This window comes from Protopterus annectens, chromosome 2.part1 (assembly GCF_019279795.1).
Source record: "Protopterus annectens isolate FY-2018-M chromosome 2.part1, PAN1.0, whole genome shotgun sequence".
In the NCBI taxonomy this organism is placed as follows: Eukaryota; Metazoa; Chordata; order Ceratodontiformes; family Protopteridae; genus Protopterus; species Protopterus annectens.
The window spans coordinates 377,852,358-377,867,774 of record NC_056729.1 but is presented as its reverse complement, the minus strand read 5'-3'; positions in this window follow the sequence as shown (position 1 = coordinate 377,867,774).

The following is a 15,417-nucleotide window of genomic DNA, read 5'->3' as shown; positions in this document are numbered from 1 at the left end:
GACTGTCTTAAAGCCACTGGCAATTCCATAGCTTACCCCATGTTGATCCTTATAAACCACTCTATAAGTGAATCCACTGCCCCCTCTCTGTGGAAACAATTCGACACAATACCACTCCACAAAGAAAGAAATAGCACTGAACTTTCCAACTATCATCCTATTGCAATCTTATCCCCACTCTTAAAGATATGTGAAAAATATATACATAAACAAATCTTAGACTGTCTCCTACAAAAAACTGCTTTCTCCTACACAACATGGCTTTTGTTCTTATCATAGTGCCTCCACAGCCCTTATTGCTTTCACAGATTCTATCACCCAAGCAAGAGATACTAACAAGCTGGTTTCCCTGTCTCTAGGTCTCTCAAAAGCCTTTGATACAGTCTCTCATACCATGCTACTTTGCAAACTTTCTAACCTAAGTCTTTCCTCATCTAAGGTATCATGGTTCCAAAGCTACCTTTCTAAGAGACAAGCTGTTAAACAGCTTTCCTCTCTCTCCTCATTTCTCCCAGTTAAGATGGGTGTCACTCAAGGAACAGTACTTGGGCCTTTACTTTTTAACCTTTTTATAAATCACCTTTATACCTTCCTGTCTGCACTCATTCCTTATACAGTATGCAGATGATTCCACAGTCATCACTACTTCTGATACACACTTAGACCTTCATACCTCACTCAAAAGTCCTTCAACCTCATTGAAAACTGGCTTACTAAAAATCAAGTCATTCTGAACCCTAAAAAAACTAAATTTCTACTTCCACAAATCACTCTTCTTCCATAAAGTCACATTTATCATTACATCTGTTAACAACACAACCATTAAAGTTGAATCTCATAGAAAGCTTCTAAGTGCTATTATAGATGACGGACTCAAATTTGACCTTCACATGTTCCAATATATCAAGAAAACTTATCAAAAACTTGGCCTATTATATAGAAATATAAAATTCCTATCAAATTAATCCAGACTGACTCTTACTTATGCTTATCTCCTACCAAATCTCTTAGTGCACAAATGCTACTTAATCTACAATCCAATCTTCTCTCAAAATTCAAAACTACTTATAACAATTTGTCAGATTTGCTACACTCCTTCCACCTAAATCTCATCACTGTCTTGTTGTCAAATCTCTCAGCTGGTTAGAATTCCCTCACCAATTACTGCTTTCCCTGCTTACTATCACCCACTCTGCACTGCACAAGCCCCTCTCTTGCCCCAGGATCTCATCTCTAGTCTCCCCATCTACATCACCAAAAACTCTTAGGAGCTCCAATCAATTTTACCTTTATATCTACAAGCCCAAAAGATATCCAGGACAAAAACTTTGTAGTTACTTACCTGCCCTATCTTGGAACAAGCTCCCCATGCCCATTAGAAAAATAAGCCAGTCTCATTGGATCATAGGAGGTTACTAGGGTAATAGCCCTGGGGCCCTTACAAGCCTAGCCAAGGGTTTATCACCAAAAAAAGAAACCTCAGTCAGCACCTGTTGCCCATGTCAATGAGAGACAAAGGTGAAACCCCTGGGACAAATTTGCAGTTTTCCATCCACTCATCAAGGTTGTGCTTGAAGAGGGTCAGCGAGGTACTCTGTTTGACATGTATGGGAAGTCTATTCCAGAGACAGGGCAGCCTGTGGGAGACAAACCTGTCCATCCAGCTGGTTTTGTTGATGTTGCATATTAAATTTAGGCCTACTGAGTGGGTAATGCATGAGGAATTAGACTTACGGATATGGAGCATCTCTAGTAAGGCAGGGTCTGATTTTGTCTTGTAGTCGAGACACAGATCACCTCCGAGCAATCTGTATGATACAGAGTAAAGTAATAGTGATAGAGCTTGTCAGTATATCACAGGTGTTGGAGGCCATGGATTCTCTTTGTGAGGTATTTCTGTGGCCTTTCCAGTTGGTGCAGGTGTTTGGAGAGGTGCATACCAAACAGAGCATTATACTCAATTATAGTTTAATGAGGGAGGAGCACAGAGAGGTAATAACCTCCTTTTTTCTGGATACAATCCCTTTACTTATGAAATGAACCAAGTAAAAGACTTTTGTGACCACTGCCGCCACATGATGGTCAAATGTGAGATTATTGTCAACCTAAGTATCCAGATCTCTCACCATGGGTTGTGTGCTTAGGAGGTTGCCATAGATGTAGTAATCATTAGGGGCCATGTTTTTCCTGAATGGTATGATAATAAATTTTTTTGCATTTAACTTAAGGCCATGACTTTGGCACCAGTTATTTGGAGCTGTGAAATCCTCTTGCAGTATGTTAACATAATTTGAGGAGTCAATGACAGCACCCAACTTGCAGTCATCTGCAAACTTGGTCAGCCACAGGCCCTTTGTCTTTGCCTGGACCTCTCAGAAGTAGATGCCAAACAGTAGGGGTCCTAGGACAGACCCATGGGGAACACCACTAGTGACAGATCTGTTGTCGGAGGTGGTGGTGCCTATTTTGACCTTGTGGGTCCTATCTGTGAGCCAGTTGGCCACCCATCAGATGAGATAGGGATTAACACCAAGTTGTGTTAGCTTTTCGATGATGCCCTTAGGGGGATTGTGTCAAAGACCTTAGCCAGGTCAAGGTAAGTTGTATGTACTGACTTCCCCTCAACCAGGGCCTTGGTGATAGTCTCAAAAAAGTCAACTAGGCAAGATCTGCCCCTGACAAATCCAAATTGGGTGGGGTCACATGTTTGGAGATGGCCTATGTCCTTATCTATGAGATCCTTAATAATAATATGCTCCATGGCTTTACAGATCAGACTTGTCAAGCTAATAGGATGACAGTTTCCTAGGTCAGTAGTGGGTCCACCTTTGTGCATGGGGATGACTCTGCTGGACTGAAGCCTGTAATTAGGCTGTGGTTGAATAGGGTGCTCAGTGGCGAAGCTAGTTCTTGCTGGAGATGTTGTATAATACAGCCTGGGATATTATCAGGTCCCATGGAAGCTGTGTTCCTTGCCTTGGATAGGGCCTTTAATACTTGATCTACAGAGATGTAAGGTGTGGGACAAGTATCAGGGATGTTGACTTGGCCTTTGGGGTGATAAGGGGGTGAAGTTTTCACTGAACCTATCAACTAACAGGTTGTCTAAGTCTGCAGGATTAGTATAAGTGGTACCACTTATACTGATCCTGCATACTTAGACAACCTGGGCTTTTCATGGAGGTTCCTAACATAACTGAGAAGAACTTGTGGTTTCCCTTTATTTCAGAGGCTAGTTTCAACTGATAATTGGCTTTGGAGTTTTTCACTAGTGATCTAATTTGCTTGTTGAGGCAGAGGAAGGAAATTTTCCAATTTGGAATTTGTTCCTTTTTACCCTTGGACAACAGTTTCTTCCTTTTGTTGTAAAGCCTGTTGATGGAGGATGTCCACCAGAAAGGTTTGTATTTCCTTGAGGAGCAGAATTTATTTCTGTTGGGTATGGCTGAGTCCATGCAGTTGTACAAGTGCTTGTATACTGCACTGGCATACTGTTCTGCATAGTTGTCTGCATCCTCTGAGAGGGGCGGTGGTGTGGAACTGCTGATACCACCCTTAGGAGGGTGTTGTCAGCTTTTGAGAAGTTTTTTAGCCTGGTTACAGCTGGGGAGGGGTTGGGTGGGATAGAAACTTTGAATGAGACAGACGGATGATCTGATCTCACCAGGGAAGAACATACTATGGGAGTGGTGCAGCAGTCACCCATGTTGGTGAGAACCAAATCCAGTATGTTATCTCTCCTTGTAGGGGGATGAGACCAGCTGGTCTAGTGCATTAGAGTTAATGAAGTCAAGGAATCATTGGGTGAGTGCATCAGTGCAGGAATAGTTCACCCAGTCTATGGTGGGGTAGTTGACGTCACCAAGGATCAGGGTGTTAGGGGGTACCTTGATGGAGTTAAGTAGGTCCAGGTAAGATGAGTGGGTGTTGTGAGACATGGAGGGGGTATATAGCTGGCTATAACTTGGATGGGTGTCTTGCCAACTGTCAGTTGCACCTGGAGTAATGCCATTGCATCATGCTGGTAAACCATTCTGGAGGTGTGCCTGTCTTTAATGAAGATAGAGACTCTGCCACCCTTAGTCTTTCCAACCACATTTTGGGGTTGGAAGGTGTGGAATGAGGTATAGCCTGGTAAGGCAGGGGTGCCCTCCGTGCATTTTCAGAATAAGGCTCCTAGCATTGAGCAGCATGACCTTCAATTTGCTTATGACAGATCTTTCATGTTGGAAGATTTGTCTTTGGGACATAGGCTAAAAAAGGCACAATGGGGGAGGCAAGAGTCTTGGCCAAGATCCGGAACTCCAGGTGGGCCAGGTGAAGGCCATCTTTGGCAAAGCATCAAGGCCTATCAATCATGTCATCCCAGGCAGACAGATACTGGATCCCCTTGGAAAGACATCAGAAACTAAGCCAATTTTTGAAGTCAATCATTTTTTTGTTTGTATCGTGGAATCATTCTTGGTGAAGGTAGGATGCTGCTCAGTGCAGGTGCTGCCTAGAGCACATACTCTGAGACCTCAATCATGTCTCTCTTTGTATAGTCCAAGGAGCTACGTCTCAAGTCATTCACACCAACATGGACAATGACAGAGTCATACTTGTACCTGTTGTGGAGGGATATAAGTACGTGTGTGATGTGGCAGATTCTAGCATCTGACAAACAGCTGAACATGACTTCCCCTTGTTGAACCTGGTAAGGGGGACATCAATGTGTCTCACTACTGAGTCACCAATGACTAGTATGTTTGCTTTATTGTTATGCCTTATGGGCTGCATTGGTTTATTGTTATAACTAATGGGCTGTGTTTGTGAGACACAGGTGTGTTGACTACTATGTGCGATGTGATTGACATTGTGTGTGTAATGTGTGTGAGTATGTGTTGGGGGTCTCTGTTGTTCAGGTAAGTTATTATTGAAGACTCCTACATAGGTGGGTGTGTGACTCTGTGATGTGGGTGGTGTGGTGTTTGTGCTGGAAATCTCTTCTTTGCCAGGAGTACTGAATGTGGTGTGAGAGAGCATGGATTCCAGCTACTGATATAGATGCAGCTCTCGCAAGTAGAAGAATTATGTGCTAGGAGAAGGGGACTATCCGTGAACATGAGGTAGTTGCCTAACTGACTCAGTATGCCCATGTCGACAAGACTGGCAGGGGAAAATAATGCAAATTGTCCAGACATAGTGCTCTGTATACTTGGTGGACTTAGAGAGAGCAGGGTTTGTCCACAAAAACCCTAAATGCAAAATAACTGGCCTGAAGCTCAAGTGCTAAAACCAAAATTAAGATGCTTAGAACAGCATGCAAATTTAATCAAGCTACTAACAAGCAGTAATAAGTGCAGAATAAGAGCACTTGAGCACTGAAGAGCACACAGAATAGCAAACTAAGGTAATAAAGAAGTAGAAGACAGTTACAGTAAGAGCAGCTGAATTAAGTATATATATATTTTTTTTTTTTTTGTTAGAGGTGAGGGATAGAATAGATCAAGATTATGAGGCTACAGGGGTTGTCCTTCCCAAATGCTCTCTCTGTACACAGTGGATAGAGCTCAAGAGATGGGACTGGTAGGAGTGTCTGAAATCAAAATATGATCTCACTATACACAGTTGAGTGAGCTAATGAGATAGGCCCAGGAGGAGTGTCCAAACACAAATTTACAGGAGGAGCAGGCAATTCCAAAGCCACCAAGATTAATACTACAACAAGAGCATGGAGGAGGGTGGGAATATAACTGCAGAGAGATCACAATATTCAATTAATATTCAATGAAACAAATAAACTGCAATACTCTCTGTAAAACAGTGCAAGTGCAGAACAAAGTATGCTTATATTAGCCTGTACTTCAGTTGCTTGCAGGTAGATAGCAGCCAGCCAAACAGCTCAGATAGTGAGCAGAAATAAATACATGGATATGTGACTAACACTTATAAGGTAAACAGAAACCTTTAGGCTAAGAGTTAAACACCGAATATCAAAGAAGTGAGATGACAAGCCCCAATGAAACCAGCTAGCTACACTTCTAGCAAGCAAACTGCAGAGAGACAGAGAGAGACCACAATATTCAATTAATATTAAATCATGAATTTAAGAATGCCTTAAAACATCACCTAAATACTGCATGGACTTAGCCCTGTATAAACCCTCCCTGATTAGTGAACCCATCTCTCCTTCCCTCCCCTCCTACCCAAACTATCCCCGTTTATTCTTTCTTATCCTCCTTCCTCCTCTCTCCTGTAGCCCAGCTCTCTCCTCACTTGCGTGCTTCTGTCCTCTTTCCCCTTACTCTCTTAATTCTGTACTCTTTCCCCTGTATAATGACTGTTCCTATATACCTACCTTATATTTCTTCTGAACTTTATCTCCTCCCATTAAGTCTTCTTTAATAACAATCCTTCCTGTATCTTATTCTTCCTTTTATATATGAATTGCTTACAAGCACTGTGGTGCAACAATGTTCATTACTCCTCAATTATTTCATTAATTTTACCAGGCTACATGCTAATAGTACCTCTACATAAATGTAAATCTTGTTAATAGACAATGGTCAGAATTTCTGCTTTGTTTTGTATTTTTACACTATTGTATTATCATATTTTATTGCATTATTTTATACTATTTTTAACTTGTTCTTTTGTAAGTGGAGCTTTTCTCCCTGTGCCTCCACTGAAAAAGGGCCTTGGCTCTTTTGGACTATCCCAGTCAACAAATGTGAAATAAATACATAAATAAACAAATAAATAAACTGAATCCTATTATAAATACAAAAGATAAGGTGCAGTATTATTGTGAAAGAAATAATAACACCAAGAATCTCAGTTTAGTTTGCAATGATACAAGTGGTACATTTCTCTGATGTTTCCTGGATATCAATATAGAATAGTTAGACTAGCAACTGCTTACTGGATACACTGTCTTTGTGCTAATATGCAAGAAAATGTGTTGAAATTTTTCTGAATCACTTCAAAGAAAGTGCATTTTTTGTGGGGATTAATTATGTATGAAAGATGACAAGAATTCAATTAAATCCCCTAGAATATGATGCAGCTAAAGTTTAAAAAAGTGGAAAGAATCAGTTACATTAAAAGACTGTAATTAAAGAAAACCTACAAATTCTTTAAAATTCATTCAATATTCATACATCTTTGGTACTCAGACTACAATAAATAACATCATTTTATCTCTGGACCTAAAAGAGAAAGTTAGAAACTTTAGAATAATAACATGCACCATACCAGATCAACATTCTTTAACATTTGAATTAAGAATAAATAATAATAAGTTATTGATATTATTTAGAATAAAATAATATATTACTAAAATGGATGAATTTAAAGAATGGCTACAAGAAAAAATATTTTTTATTATTATTATTTTAATGACAGAAAAAGATAGTAGAAATACACTGTGGGATAAATTACACATCGGTACAAAACAAATATAAAGAATAAAACACAGAGTTGGTAGACATACAATGGAAGATAGATATTGCCAAAAGTATAAAAAGCAGAAACATTTTTGGCATGGTGAAAGCACTAAATACCATATGTAGACAAATATTTGAAAATAAAAAAATACTACTAGAGAAACTACAACTTATATCATATAATGTCAATCCCAGATGATTAAGTAAATTGAACAACAGGTCAGAAATATTAAATAAATCTAAATTTTAGTACCATGGAGTATTTGCAGAGTAATATACAGAAATAACGATTGCGAGTGGTACAACAGGTAGCATACTTATTCTTTCTTATCCTCCTTCCTCCTCTCTCGTGTAGCCCAACTCTCTCCTCACTTGTGTGCTTCTGTCCTCTTTACCCTTACTCTCTTACTTCTGTACTCTTTCCCCTGTATAATGACTGATCGTACATACCTACCTTATATTTCTTCTGAACTTTATCTCCTCCCATTAAGTCTTCTTTTCTAACAATCCTTCCTGTATCTTATTCTTCCTTTTATATATGAATTGCTTAGAAGCACTGTGGTGCAACAATGTTCATTACTCCTCAATTATTTCATTAATTTTACCAGGCTACATACTAATAGTATCTCTACATAAATGTAAATCTTGTTAATAGACAATGCTCAGAATTTCTGTTTTGTTTTGTATTTTTACATTCTTGTATTATCATATTTTATTGCATTATTTTATACTATTTTTAACCTGTTCTTTTGTAAGTGGAGCTTTTCTCCCTGTGCCTCCACTGAAAAAGGGCCTTGGCTCTTTTTAACTATCCCAGTCAACAAATGTGAAATAAATAAATAAATAAACTGAATCATATTATAAATATAGAAGATAAGATACAGTATTATTGTGAAAGAAATAATAACATCAAGAATCTCAATTTAGTTTGCAATGATACAAGTGGTACATTTCCCTTGGTGTTTCCTGGATATCAATATAGAATAGTTACACTAGCAACTGCTTACTGGATACACTGTCTTTGTGCTAATATGCAAGAAAATGTGTTGAAATTTTTCTGAATCACTTCAAAGAAAGTGCATTTTTTGTGGGGATTAATTATGTATGAAAGATGACAAGAATACAATTAAATCCCCTAGAATTTGACGCAGCTAAAGTTTAAAAAAGTGGAAAGAATCAGTTACATTAAAAGACTGTAATTAAAGAAAACCTACAAATTCTTTAAGATTCTTTCAATATTCATACATCTTTGGTACTCAGACTACAATAAATAACATAATTTTATCTCTGGACCTAAAAGAGAAAGTTAAAAACTTTAGAATAACAACATGCACCATACCAGATCAACATTCTTTAACATTTGCATTAAGAATAAATAATAACAAGTTATTGATATTGTTTAGAATAAAAAATATATTACTAAAATGGATGAATTTAAAGAATGGCTACAAGAAAAAATATTTTTTTATTATTATTATTTTAATGACAGTGAAAGATATTAGTAGAAATACACTGTGGGATAAATTGCACATTGGTACAAAACAAATATAAAGAATAAAACACAGAGTTGGTAGGCATACAATGGAAGATAGATATTGCCAAAAAGTATAAAAAGCAAAAACATTTTTGGCATGGTGAAAGCCCTAAATACCATATGTAGACAAATATTTGATAATAAAAAATACTACTAGAGAAACTGCAACTTATATCATATAATGTTAATCCCAGATGATTAAGTAAATTGAACAACCAGTCAGAAATATTAAATAAATCTAAATTGTAGTACCATGGAGTGTTTGCAGAGTAATAGAGAGAAATAATAATTATGAGTGGTACAACAGGTAGCATACTATCCTTTGGTGCTGTGGGTTTATTCACACACCAGGAAGATTGATTGCTAACACTACAGTGCAGCATAAAGGAGGTGCTGCACTTCTTAGTGTGCTACCCTTTGGATGAGATGCTAAACCAATGCCCAATCTGCTTTAGTTGGTGGTAGCACAGTAGGATGTAAAAAAAAATCCTATGGCCCCTATTGAAAAGAGCAGGAAAAGTACCCTGATGCCAGGAACAAATACTCCCCAGTAATATAAATTTCTTCTTTGGTCTCCACTGAAAAGAATCTACCAGCCTAGTGTGACTAATCCAGTAAACATAGGAAAAAATAAATAGGCATACAATGTATACTTAAAAAGTTTAGAAAATATTGTGAAAAAATGAAAGAAATGTAATACAGATAGAAAATAAACAAATACAACTATTTTTGAAAATAATGTACATAAGAGTTTATCTGAGGATGCTAAGTATATTTTAACAAAACAGATTAGTGAAGCAAAGTTATGCAACACACAGATTGAAAAACAAGGATAATAAAGTTCTAGGGATAGAGGGATTAATTCTGGATGCTTATAAGTCTATTTCCAACCAAAGTTGTACAGTCAATAACAAATGTATATGCTAGTGTAAAAGATGAAAATTATATTCCAAGACCCAGAAGATTCACCATTATAGCACCAGTATTAAAAGCAGAAAAAGATCCCATTCACTAAGCATCCAATCATCCCATTAGTTTTACTATTAAATTTCAACTTCTTTAAAGCAGACAAACCAAAATGAAGAAAATGCCCAAACCTCAGAAGGGAAAAAAATGTTTTTTGCAGTAAAGAAGCCCACCTGTACTCATGATGTGGATTTCAAGTCCCCATACCCCCAAACTTATATATACAAACTCCACAGTTGCACTGACTTGAAGAAGGAAGAAATCTCCCAAAACAAGTGAATCATTGCCAGATCACACTTATTTTCATATTTATTGATAAAATAAGAAATAAAATTTCACACTTGATAGATGAGGATCTTCTAGGATTCATTGGCAGTAGACAAACGGCAGTAGACAAACCTAATATAAAATCAAAATAATAAGATATAACTAGCAGGCTATGTAAGAAAAAAGAATAAAACAACGGTGAATTTTGTTCAAAGAAAATGTTGATACCAAAAATTTTAATTTTGAATTTTTTTATTAAAATTTAACTTTCCCCACACATTCATAAAATTATTGTAGACTCTTAGTAATGTTAATAAAGCCCACATTAAATTATTCCCTTATGTCTCAGAATCAGTAAGCATTAAAAAGGTTGCTAACAAGGATGTCCACTATCTCCTACATGTTTTTGTTCTAGTTATGGAACCATTGGCTAATATTATAAGAAGTGATGCAGACATAAAAGGTTTTAAGATAAACAATAAATACACATCAAATAAATATTATTTGCATATTATATTTTATTAACACATTAAGGTAGAATCTTCCTCTAAATAAGCACAGAATACAATTAAAAATGTTAGTGATATTTTTGGATTGAAAATAAATATTAATAAAATACAATGTGTAATTATGAACCAAAAAATTATACAATTTAAAAAAAAAAAATATATATATATATATATATATATATATATATATATATATATATATATTGATGAGAAAATAAATTACTTAGAAGTAACATTTACATCAACTTAGAAAAGGTAAAAAGAAACAAACAAATAAAAGACTGTAGGAGCTAAATGAAACTAAGACAGAACAAAAATGTTTTTATATTTGAAGAAAGATTATTATTGATTTAAATTATACTATTACCAAAATCTTATATTTTGTTAGCGCCAGTGCTTTAATATAATCTAAAACTCAGATTAAGAAAATAGAAAAAATACTTATACCTTTCTTGTGGTATCCTAATAGGCCTAGAATATCTTATAAAAGACATATCAAAATGTGGAATAATGGAGGTTAGGATTTCCAGATATAAAAATGTATGTTATAGTTTCTAGTTTTAAAACTGTTATATATTGGCTGAACAGGGAATATGAGATTAATTGCAAAAGTACATTTGTATATGTATAATTTTAATAAATCCAACATAGCTGGATTTGGCAGTAAAATCGCTTATTCAAATACTGTTACCATTTATACAGTGTATTATATAACATCTGGTACCGTTTTTGCAATTATGCTTTATTTCAAATGTGTTAGTGTCTCTTGGTGTGGTACACACTATCATATCAGGAAACATTTTCAGGAGACAAACTTAAATGATGTGTTTTACTATTAACAATATTATAGCATTATATTCCATTTTATTTCCATGTAGAACAGCTTGCAACTCAACTGGCAAGTAGCCAGCATAATATAAAATATGGGATTTATCATGTCAATAGCCAAAGCATTTGCAAAATACTTGATATTATTACTTATATGTGAATGTTGAAATAAGAAAATGAATAAAATAAAACGGTTGTTCATTGTCCAAACATTTCAGTAAGCTTTATAAAAAATGTAAGTTTATCACATAGTAACTTCCTCCTATGATTTTTTTTTGTAATTTGTATTAAATTAAAAATAGAAAAGAACACAATGAAATAAGGCTGGGGCTTGACACCAGTGTTTACCTCCTAGATGCAGGGTACATGATTTGATTCTCACTCTTGAAAAAATGGCTAGTCTTAAAATGGCCCCAAGGACAGCTATCCTAGTAGTTACCTTTGAATTTTACCTTCGCTACTTCTATAATAGTTGCTGGCCAGAGAGATAGTCTTTAAGACAGATCCCCAAATTCACTATCCTTCCATGTAGGACTAGCTTAGCCCTGCAGGGAAGCAGCCATTTAGGAGCAGGTCGGCAGCGCACCATGCATATCAATGAAGGCGCGCTGCCTGAGCTCCTAAACAGACATGGAGTGTGTACAAGTGCAGGGGACATGTCTGAGAGCAGACCTCTCAGAATATACACACCCCTGCAATCAAAAACAGCAGTTTAGGAATAAGAATTAGTGAGACCGCTCATAGGTATATGCATACCCCAGCAACATCTCTTCAAGTTTATAAGAACAATAATTAAAACATGAAATATAAAGAAGCTTTTTTTTTATGAAACAGATAAAATTTAACCGTAGGTGCATGGGTTTGCCCATCGCTTAGCTACGTTTAATGCAACTTAAATGGCACAAAATGATAAAAAGCAAGATATAGGCAAATGAAGCAGTGCTGCAATAGTGCAGTGAGAAGAGCATTTGCCTTACAAGCAGTCATTCCCAGTTCAAGTCCCACTCCAGTACATTCTATGTCAAATCACTTTATGACCAATATTTTTGTTGCAAAACCTACTAAATAACATATATTTGTGAACTGGAGTACTGCATTAAATGCAAATGTGAGGTGTCATTGTCATAATGTTGTAAAATCCACAGATAATCACAAGTGGCCCATACAGTATATGTACACAGGAATCATGGATACAAATCGAAGGTACAATGTGTAATGAATGATAAATCGATAGAGTTTCCAAATCCACCACCTTCCCAAGAACCATTTGACATTACTGTCTAAATTAGTGTGGTGGTACGAGTGAATAAGCACTATTAAGCAAGAGTAAGCATACTTAAGCAGTAGTAAGTGGGTTTAAGCCCGTTTGCACAGGGGTAAACAATGCGCACACAGGTCAAGCAAATATTGAAGCTAACTCTCTGTAAGCATTTTTAACTGGAGGTTAGCATTGCTTACTTTTACACAAACCCGTGCAAACCCACTTAAAATTGCTTAAAAGTGCCTTAAGCACTCTGTATGTAAACATCCGCTGTTCTGGCCAAAAAGAAAATAAACAGCCCTTGCAGGTCTTGAACCCAGGACCCCATACACTATAGTCACAGTAGTTAACCACTAAGCCATCACAGCAATGCACAAGACTGAGGTATTACCAAACAGATCCTCACTATAGGGCTATTAAACTTAACATGTGAAAGGAATGTATATACAGTTTTATGTTGTATAACCTACTACATAACAAAAATATGTGAACTGGAGTACTGCATTAAGTCCAGATGTGAGGTGTCGTGATAAAGTGTTGAAATCCCCTAATAAACACAAGGACCCCATACAGTGTATGTACACATGAATCATGGATACCAAACACATATAATATGTAATGGATAATAAACCAATGTCAAACAGCAAATAGTATGCAAATTAAAATGTAAGCAATGCTAAGCTTTGCACAGCCCTGCTTACTAGGTGTAAACAATGTGTAGGTCAGCTAAATCAGTTTGCCTATTGGTATACCCCTTTAAACAATGCCAATCTTAGGTAAGTAGGTTTGCCCATAGCTTAGCATTTTCAAAACAGTCCAATCATGGTAAAGTGCAGAAAATTGGCCCTATTTAAAACCCACAGGTGGGAATACATCTCATAACTGGTTGCAGCTTCCTCCTGTAGGCACTATGACCGGTATTGGAGAGGGTGTGCACTTCCAGGTGCAGCACTGGGGCATGCAGGAGTCCAGAGTCATGGCAGGACTCTTTGTGAAAGACCATGACCAAAGACTGCTGCAGGGCCCATACCAGGGTTCCCAATACAAAGCAAAAGCCAGGGACCATCTTGCCCGTGACCTCACCAGTGCCACTGGCATACCCCGAACTGGTGAGCAGGTCAGGCATCACTATGCCAACCTGAAGCGGAGAAAGGGGGATCTCTTGGATCAGTGGATCCAAGAGGCTAGGAGGACAGGGAATGTCCCAGCTGTGTGTATCAGTCCACTACCTATTTAATAATTGCCAGCTCATGTATATTATGCATAGGTATGGCTAAATATTCCTCTTATGTCTTTCACAGTGGCAGATGAGTGGGCTGTGAATCAGGAAGCCCATGCCTGTAGATTGCAGCAGTTGAGATGCGAGGCAGGTTAGTAATAGTCTTGCATGTATGCATGTACTGTCATAGGAAATAAATCTAAAAGTAGTAGTAAGTTAATTGCCTGTATAAAACCTGTATTGTTTAAGGCATGCACTGCATACACCAGAGAATATGGCAGGAAGAGTCTCATATAGATTGTATGTAAATAAAAGCATAACATCCTGATAATAAAGGTCTAACTGCTGGACTGCATGTGTTTATTCTGGTATCATATGGTAATGTAGAGTTGCAATCTCTTAATAGTACTGTTATATTAAGCACTGTTAGCCACACTGTGCTACATAAATAAAATGTGCAAGAGTGTGTGCATATGACTGTTGTAATTCCCAAGAGGTCATATAGTACAACTGAGAGAGACTTAGAAAACAGAAAAAAGACAGACAAAAAAATCCAAATAGCATACTCAACACAGCCATGGTTCAAATCCTGGGTGTGGTAGTAGTCTGTATGCAGACTCATACCCCACAACTATACAGATATGCCCAGAATGTCCAGAAAATTGGCCCATATCTGCTGGCTGTCTCCCTGGCAAAACAGTGGGATGATCCCAGACATTTACGCAGCAAATAAGAAATACAACTGATTGTCAGACATCTATAGGAACAAACCTGTCACTCTAGCAACTCCCCAAAATGTTATGAGAGTAATAAGCCAAGTATGTCCCATGTCCACCCCCATGTTGTCAAGCTGTGACCAGAGTGTGTGCAGTAACAGAGTGAGATGTATGTGCATAATACTAATGTGGAATCTGGTAATATGTGTGGCAACATTCAGGTAGTGCTAACAAACATTGGCCCCACAGGTCTTTCAGATATGAAAACTGTGCCTAGAAATAAAAGACTGGTATCCTGTACTGGTACTGTTTACTCTGGTATTGTATGGCATTGTTAGTCTTGCAGGTGCGCTGAATAATAAGGTATTACTCATCACTGTCACTCACACTGTGCTACATAATAAAACTGTCTAGGAAATCCTGTATAAGAGTGTTGTAATTACAAGGTCAGATTGTAAAATCACAGGAGAATTATAGACAGAAATCAGACAATAGATACACAGAATTATCTATATAGCATGCTCAACTGTGATGGGCACTGTTTCATTTTTAGCAGACACAGCCATGGTTGGAATCCTGGGAGTGGTAGTAAGCTGTATGGAGAATCATACCCCACAAGTGTACAGAATTGTATAGAATGTCCAGGTAATCGGCCCATATCTGCCGGCTGTTACCCTGTCCCCCTGGCAT